The sequence below is a fragment of the Lepus europaeus genome, chromosome X, assembly GCF_033115175.1.
Source record: "Lepus europaeus isolate LE1 chromosome X, mLepTim1.pri, whole genome shotgun sequence".
Taxonomy (NCBI): domain Eukaryota; kingdom Metazoa; phylum Chordata; class Mammalia; order Lagomorpha; family Leporidae; genus Lepus; species Lepus europaeus.
In genome coordinates, this window is record NC_084850.1 from 67,220,799 (window position 1) to 67,228,130 (window position 7,332).

At 37.2% G+C, this 7,332-nt stretch overlaps 1 pseudogene; it reads right to left on the bottom strand.

Annotated features, from left to right (window-relative positions):
• Positions 1–5,769: 5,769 nt before the first annotated feature.
• On the bottom strand, positions 5,770–6,665 carry LOC133752659 (translationally-controlled tumor protein-like; annotated as a pseudogene).
• Between the last annotated feature and the right edge of the window lie 667 nt (positions 6,666–7,332).

Here is a 7,332-nt window from a genome sequence, read left to right on the forward strand (position 1 = left end):
ATGGTCATGTGGTATTTGTTTCTTGATCTGGTTGTTATGGAATATTATACTGATATTTTAAGATGATAAACTACTCTTGAATTTCAAATCCCATTTGATCATAGTTGATTGTTTTTTTTTCATATTACAGGCTACATATTGCTTTTATTTGATGGATGATTTTACATTTATATTAATATGGGTATGTGTTTATTTTCTTATTTGTTCATTTGATTCTGTTACCAAGATGCTAGTCTGATAGAATGAGTTGGAAAATCATTTCTCTTCTATTTTTCAGTTGAGCTTCTGGAAAATTTCTGCTAGTTTTGCTTTATATGTTTGGAAATATTAATCGTGGAATATTTGTCCTCCCAAAACTCATGAAGCTATTTGAACTCTAACATCTTAATGTTAATGGTTGATCCACTAAGGGTGGAGACTTGATTTAATGATGGCGTTTGAGAAGTAGAGCCAGTGGGAGATCTTTGGACCACTGGTGACGTGCCCTCAGGGGGAGGCTTTTGGGCAAGTTTTGGGTTTTTGGAGTACAAGTTCAACTTTGTAATTCCTGGGTTACAATGTAATCACTGCTACCACACCTATCAAACAACCTCTACCAAATGTTGGATCATAGGTCTGGCTAATCCTGTAACTTCAGATTGTAGGATGAAATAAATTTTTCTTCAAAAAGCATAGCTCAGGCATTCCACTTAATATAGCCAAAAGCAAACTAATACACTCAGGAAGCTATTTGTTCCCATGTTTTTATTTATAGCAATTTTTATTACTAATCCACTATTTTTGTTATGTATGCATATCCCTTTTCTACTTCTTTTATAAAGTTTATTAATTTTCATTTTTTGAAAAGCAGAGAGATACAGGGAAATAAAAATAGAAAGACAGAAAGAAATCTTCCATTTGTTGGTTCACCCTCCAAATGACAGGGCTTGGCTAGGCTGAAGGTGGAACTCTTTCTCACATGGGTGAGTGACTCAAGTACTTTGAGCGTTCATCTGCTGCCTCCTTGGTGTGCATGAGCAGAAAGCTGGATTGGAAGCAGAGATCTGGGGACTCACCATGCACTCCAGTACGGTATGCTATTGTCCTAACAGTGGACTTAACTGCTGCACAAAACACCCACCCCTCTATTTCTTCTTGAAATTGTTTTGGTAGTTTGTGTATATAATATAAGAAAATATATTATGTACATTATATATTATATAATACTTATATATTATATAATATATATCATATATTATATAAATATACAATTCTAATTATAATGCATTACATATTTATAAAATTCCCCATATAAAATAAAACATGGTATTTGTCTTCTGTGTCTTGGCTTATTTAACTTTGTATAATGATCTTCAATTCTATTTCGTTGCAAATGTGAACATTTTATTCTTTATTATGTCTGAGTGATATTTCATTGTGCATGTGCTACATTTTCTTTTTTATTTTTTTCTACATTTTCTTTATTCATTCATTCACTGATGGACATCTAAGTTGATTCCATCTTTGCTATTGTGAATAGTACCGGAGTAGACATGGAAGTACAATTTTTTTTTCAAATGCTGACTTCATTTATTTTGAGTATGTTCCCACAGTGAGGTAGCTGGGACATGTGGTAGATTTATTTTTAGTTTTTTGAGGAATCTTCATACTGTTTTCCATAATGGCTATATGAATTTGTTTTCCAACCTGGAATGAGAAGATACCTCATTTTGGCTTTGATTTAAATTTCCCTGAAGGCTAGTGATACTGATAAATTTTTCGTGTTTCTGGTTATTTGTATTTCTTATTTTAAAAGTTGTCTATTCACATCCTTTGCCATTTCCTAGTTGGATCATTTGTTTTGTTGTTAAATATTTGAGTCCATTATATGTTCTGGATATTAATCCTTGATTTCTTATTTCAGTTCATGATAAATCAAAAATATTCATTATATAAATTGAGTACTTTAAATGTAGTCGAATTTGTTTTATGCCACAAAGTTATAGTTGTCTTCAGAATGTTCCAGGTGTACTTGAGTATAGTCCTCTACAGTTTGGTTGAGATAATTTACATGGTTCAAGATTTATATTTCCATGTAAATTTTTGTCTTGTTCTACCCATTCTGGCAACTACAGTATAGCATTCTCCTATTACTATTATTGAATTTTATAGCCATCCTTCCTTTTTGTCAGTTTGTGTGTCATATATTGTGGAGTTTTGCTGTTTAATGTATATATGTTGATAATTGCTATATCTTCTTGGTAGATGTAGTTTTTAATGTTAAAGATATATATGTATTTATATATTTAGATTTATTTATTTGTAAGGCAGAGTGCTAGGAAGAGACAGAAACAGAGAATTAGAGAACTCAAACTTTCATCCACTGTTTCTAAGTGCTTCCAACAGCTGGGGCTGGCCCAGGTTGAAGCCAGGAGTGTATAATTCAATCCATGTCTCCCATATAAGTGGAAGGAAACAAAATACTTGAACTATCACCACTGCCTTCCCTGGTGTATTTTAGTAAAATCTTTTATTAGAAGGGGAGGAATTGGAACTAGAATTAGTCACTCTGATGTAGAATGTGAACATCTCAAGTCAATGTTGTCTTAAGAACTGTACCAGATGCCTGCATCAATTGATACACTTTTATTTCAAAAAGTTTCTTTTTTATTGCAGTTTGAAGGTAAAATGTTTTTTCATCTGCTTACTTTCAATATTTTGTGTATTTAAATAAAATGTGCTTTTGGGGGTTGGCATTGTGACACAGAATATTAAGTGCCTGCCTATACTGCCAACATCCCGTAGAAGCACATTTCAAGTCCCGGGTGTTCCACTTCTCATCCAGTTCCTTGCTAATGCTCCTGGGAAAGCAGCAGAAGATGTCAAGTCCTTGGGCCCCTGCCGTCCATGTGGGAGACATTTGATGCCTCTGGATCCCTGGCTTTGACCTGGCCCAGCCCCTACCATTGCGGACATTTGGGGAGGGAACCAGCATATGGAAGATCTCTCTCTCTCTCTCTCTCTCTCTCTCTCTGTGTGTGTGTGTGTGTCTCCCCTCTGCACAACTCTGTGGTTCAAATAAATAAATAAGTTTTCAATAAATAAATAAAACATGTGTCTTGTAGAAAGTACATAGACTTAAAAATTTACATCCATTTTGCCTTTTCTTTTCCTTTTTTTAAAAGATTTATTTATTTGAAAGGCAGAGTTACAGAAAAAGAGGGAGAGAGAGAGAGAGAAATTTTCCATCCATTGGCTCACTCCACAAATGACCATAATGATGGCCACAATGGCCAAGAGCCAGGAGCATCATCTGGGTCTCCCATGTGGGTAGCAGGGATCCAAGAATGTGAGATATCTTCAGCTGCTTTCCCAGGCACATTAGCAGGGAGCTGGATCAGAAGTGGAGCAGGTGGGACAGAAAGCAGCATCCATGTGGGATTTCCTTGCTGCAAAGTAGCGGCTTAACTTGCTATACCATAACACTGGCCCCAATATCTAGTATTTTCACTGGAGAATTCAAACTTATTTAATTTTCAAAGTTGTAAAAAGGCTTGGCATGGGAACTATTCGTTTAACAAATTTATAATGCAGTATACATTATTGTTGACTACAGGAATAATGGTATATAGCAGTTGTCTAGAACTTATTTACCTTGCTTACTTGACCTTCATGCCTCTTGATTAGAGACTCCTTATTTCTCCTTCTCTCCAACTTCTGGAAACCACAATTTTACTATTTGATGTTATGAATTTGATGTTATGAATCATTCACAGAAGTAGAATGATTCAGTGTTTCTTTTTCTGTGGATGGCTTATTTTGTTTAGCATTATGTCCTGAAGTATTCATCTTGCCATATAGTACAGAATTCCTTCTTTTGAAATTAGAATAACATTCTATTATGTGTACATACCATTCTTCTGTCAAAGAGCAGTTAGATTATTTCCAATCATAGCTACTATGAATGATGCTATAATGCATGTAAGAATAATAATAAAATTTCAGTCGTGATGCCAGTTCTTTCTTTTTTAACTTTTATTTATTTATTTTTCTTTGCATTTTTTAAACTTTTATTTAATGAATATAAATTTCCAAAGTACAGCTTATGGATTAGAATGGCTTCCCCCCCATAACTTCCCTCCCACCAGAAACCCACCCCTTTCCAGCTCCCTCTCCCCTTCCATTCACATCAAGATTCATTTTCAATTCTCTTTATATACAGAAGATCAGTTTAGTATATATTAGGTAAAGATTTCAACAGTTTGCCCCCACATAGCAACACAAAGTGAAAAAATACTGTTGGAGTACTAGTTATAGCATTAAATAACAATGTACAGCACATTAAAGACAGAGATCCTACATGATATTTTTTAAAAATTAATTTTCGATGCGATTCCAATTTAACACCAGTTTTTTTTTTCATTTTCAATTATCTTTATATACAGAAGATTGATTCAGTATATACTAAGTAAAGATCACATCAGTTTGCACCCACACAGAAACACAAGGTGTAAAAATACTGTTTCAGTACTAGTTATAGCATCACTGCAAATTAGACAACACATTAAGGACAGATCCCACATGAGACATAAGTACACAGTGACTCTTGTTGTTGATTTAACAATTTGACACTCTTGTTTATGGCGTCAGTAATCTCCCTAGGCTCTAGTCATGAGTTGCCAAGGCTATGGAAGCCTTTGGGGTTCGCCAACTTCGATCTTATTCCGACAAGGTCATAGTCAAAGTGGAAGTTCTCTCCTCCCTTCAGAGAAAGGTACCTCCTTCTTTGATGGCCCCGTTCTTTCCACTGGGATCTCACTCACAGAGATCTTTCATTTAGGTCTTCTTTTTTCTTTTATTTTTCCAAGGGTGTCTTGGCTTTCCATGCCTACAATACTCTCATGGGCTCTTCAGCCAGATCCGAATGCCTTAAGGGCTGATTCTGAGGCCAGAGTGCTGTTTAGGACATCTGCCATTCTATGAGTCTGCTGTGTATCTCGCTTCCCATGTTGGATCGTTTTTTCCCTTTTTGATTCTATCAGTTAGTATTAGCAGACACTTGTCTTGTTTGTGTGTTCCCTTTGACTCTTAGACCTATCAGAGTCATGAATTGTGAACTGAAATTGATCACTTGAACTAGTGAGATGGCATTGGTACATGCCACCTTGATGGGATTGTATTGGAATCCCATGATGCCAGTTCTTTTTGATAAGTTGTAAGAATCAGGGTTTCTGGATAATACAATATATCTTTATTTAATTTTTAAGGATGCTCCATATCATTATCCATAATGCCCATACTTTCCCACCAATAATATATATGAGTTCCTTTTCCTCCACAGCCTTTCCTACATGTATTTCTTTTCCTTTTGATAGTAGTCATTCTGAAAAATGTGGGGTGGTATCTCATGCTATTAATTGGCATTTGTTTGATGAATAGTGATATTGAGAATTTTTTTCCTTTTTTGAATTTAAATGCACTTTGTATTTAGACAACCTAAATGGCAGTGTTTCTTCCTTTAAAAATTGCCTCCATGAGTGGGAGAGGGGAAGGTTGCAGGTGGGAGGGAAGTTATTGGAGGGGGAAGCCATTGTATCCATAAGCTGTACATTGGAAATTTATATTCATTAAATAAAAGTTAAAAAAAATTGCCTCCACTCCAAGTAAATCAGTCAAAATAAATGAAGAGTTCCAGAGAAAATCATTCCCATTTCTTGTCTGTGTTGTGTGGATGAGAAGCAGCAGCCAGTTTATGATGAGCATTGAGATCCAAAGCAATTGCCAACTTCGTTAATATTTTTCCATTTCTAAACTATCCCTAAAGAAAACCATATATGGGGTCACATCATCCTTATGGTATTCCAAAAAACAGCCATAACATTTGGACTCATGTTGTCAGCAATATAGAGCTTGTAGTTTTTGAAATTAGCAAGGATGTGCATGATTTTTTTTCTGCAGCCCATGTCATAGAAGGAGTTATTCTTTCTGGTCTCTGTTCTTCAAGTTTGCCTCTGATTGATTTCCTGTGAACTTTGATATACTTGTAGGCTTCGTTTGTGAATCTGGTTTCTTGCAGGGGATGGTTCATAATAATATCAACACCTTGGCTGGCGCCACAGCTCAATAGGCTAATCCTCCGCATAGCAGTGCAGACACACCGGGTTCTAGTCCTGGTCGGGGTGCCAGATTCTGTCCCGGTTGCCCCTCTTCCAGGCCAGCTCTCTGCTGTGGCCCAGGAGTGCAGTGGAGAATGGCTCAAGTGCTTGGGCCCTGCACCCCATGGGAGACCAGGAGAAGCACCTGGCTCCTGCCTTCGGACCAGCGTGCCGGCCACGGCGGCCATTGGAGGGTGAACCAATGGCAAAAAGGAAGACCTTTCTCTCTGTCTCTCTCTCTCACTGTCCACTCTGCCTGTCAAAAATAAAATAATAATAATAATAATAATAATAATATCAACACCAGCGATTACTGTGCTTTTGGTACCTTTGCCCTCTGGTCCTTCAGAGGAGGCCTTTCCACCACTGAGAGATTCTTCAAAGTTACACTCTGCCTTATTGACCATCCTTCCCTGCATCTCCAGGCACAGCCTGCCCGTGATCTCCCAGATGTGTGAAGTCTGAGAACATCTCATCCTGGCTGATGAGGTCCCAGTAGATAATCACGATGGTGGCTGGAAGGAGACGCATTGGTGCTAGCTTAGAAGGAGCCTGGAGCAGCCTGCAGCTGGAGCGGCCCTGGTGGGTTGGTTCAGGGAGAAACCAGGGAAAAGCAAGCATTTTTTTCCTATACTTGTGGGTCATTTGAATACATTCTTAGCCAACATGTCTATTCAAGTTTTAAGCATTTTTAAAATTAGTTTTTTTTTTAAATCAGTTTTAGGACTGCTATAAATTTTAAATATTATCCTTTTAGCAGATGTGTGGTTGGAAAACATTTAGTCCCTTCTTGTGGGTTGTCTTTTCACTCTATAGATTGTTTGTTTTACTGTGCAGAAGGCTTTTAGTTTGATGTTATCACACTTGGATTTTATTTTCATGATTTTGGTGTAATAACCATGAAATCACTGCCAAGACTGACATCATGAGTCTTTCTCATATGCTGTCCTATGAGAAGTTTTTAAGATTTATTTATTTATTTGAAAGTTACAGTCATATATAGAGAGAAAGGTCTCCCATCTGCTGGTTCTCTTCCCAGATGGCCTGACCACAATTGCCAAGGTTGAGCCAGTCTGAAGCCAGGAACCAGGAGCTTCTTCTGGGTCTGCCATGTGGGTGCAGGAGCCCAAGGACTTGGGCCATCTGCCACTGCTTTCCCAGACCATAGCAGAGAGCTGGATCAGAAGTGGAGCAGTTA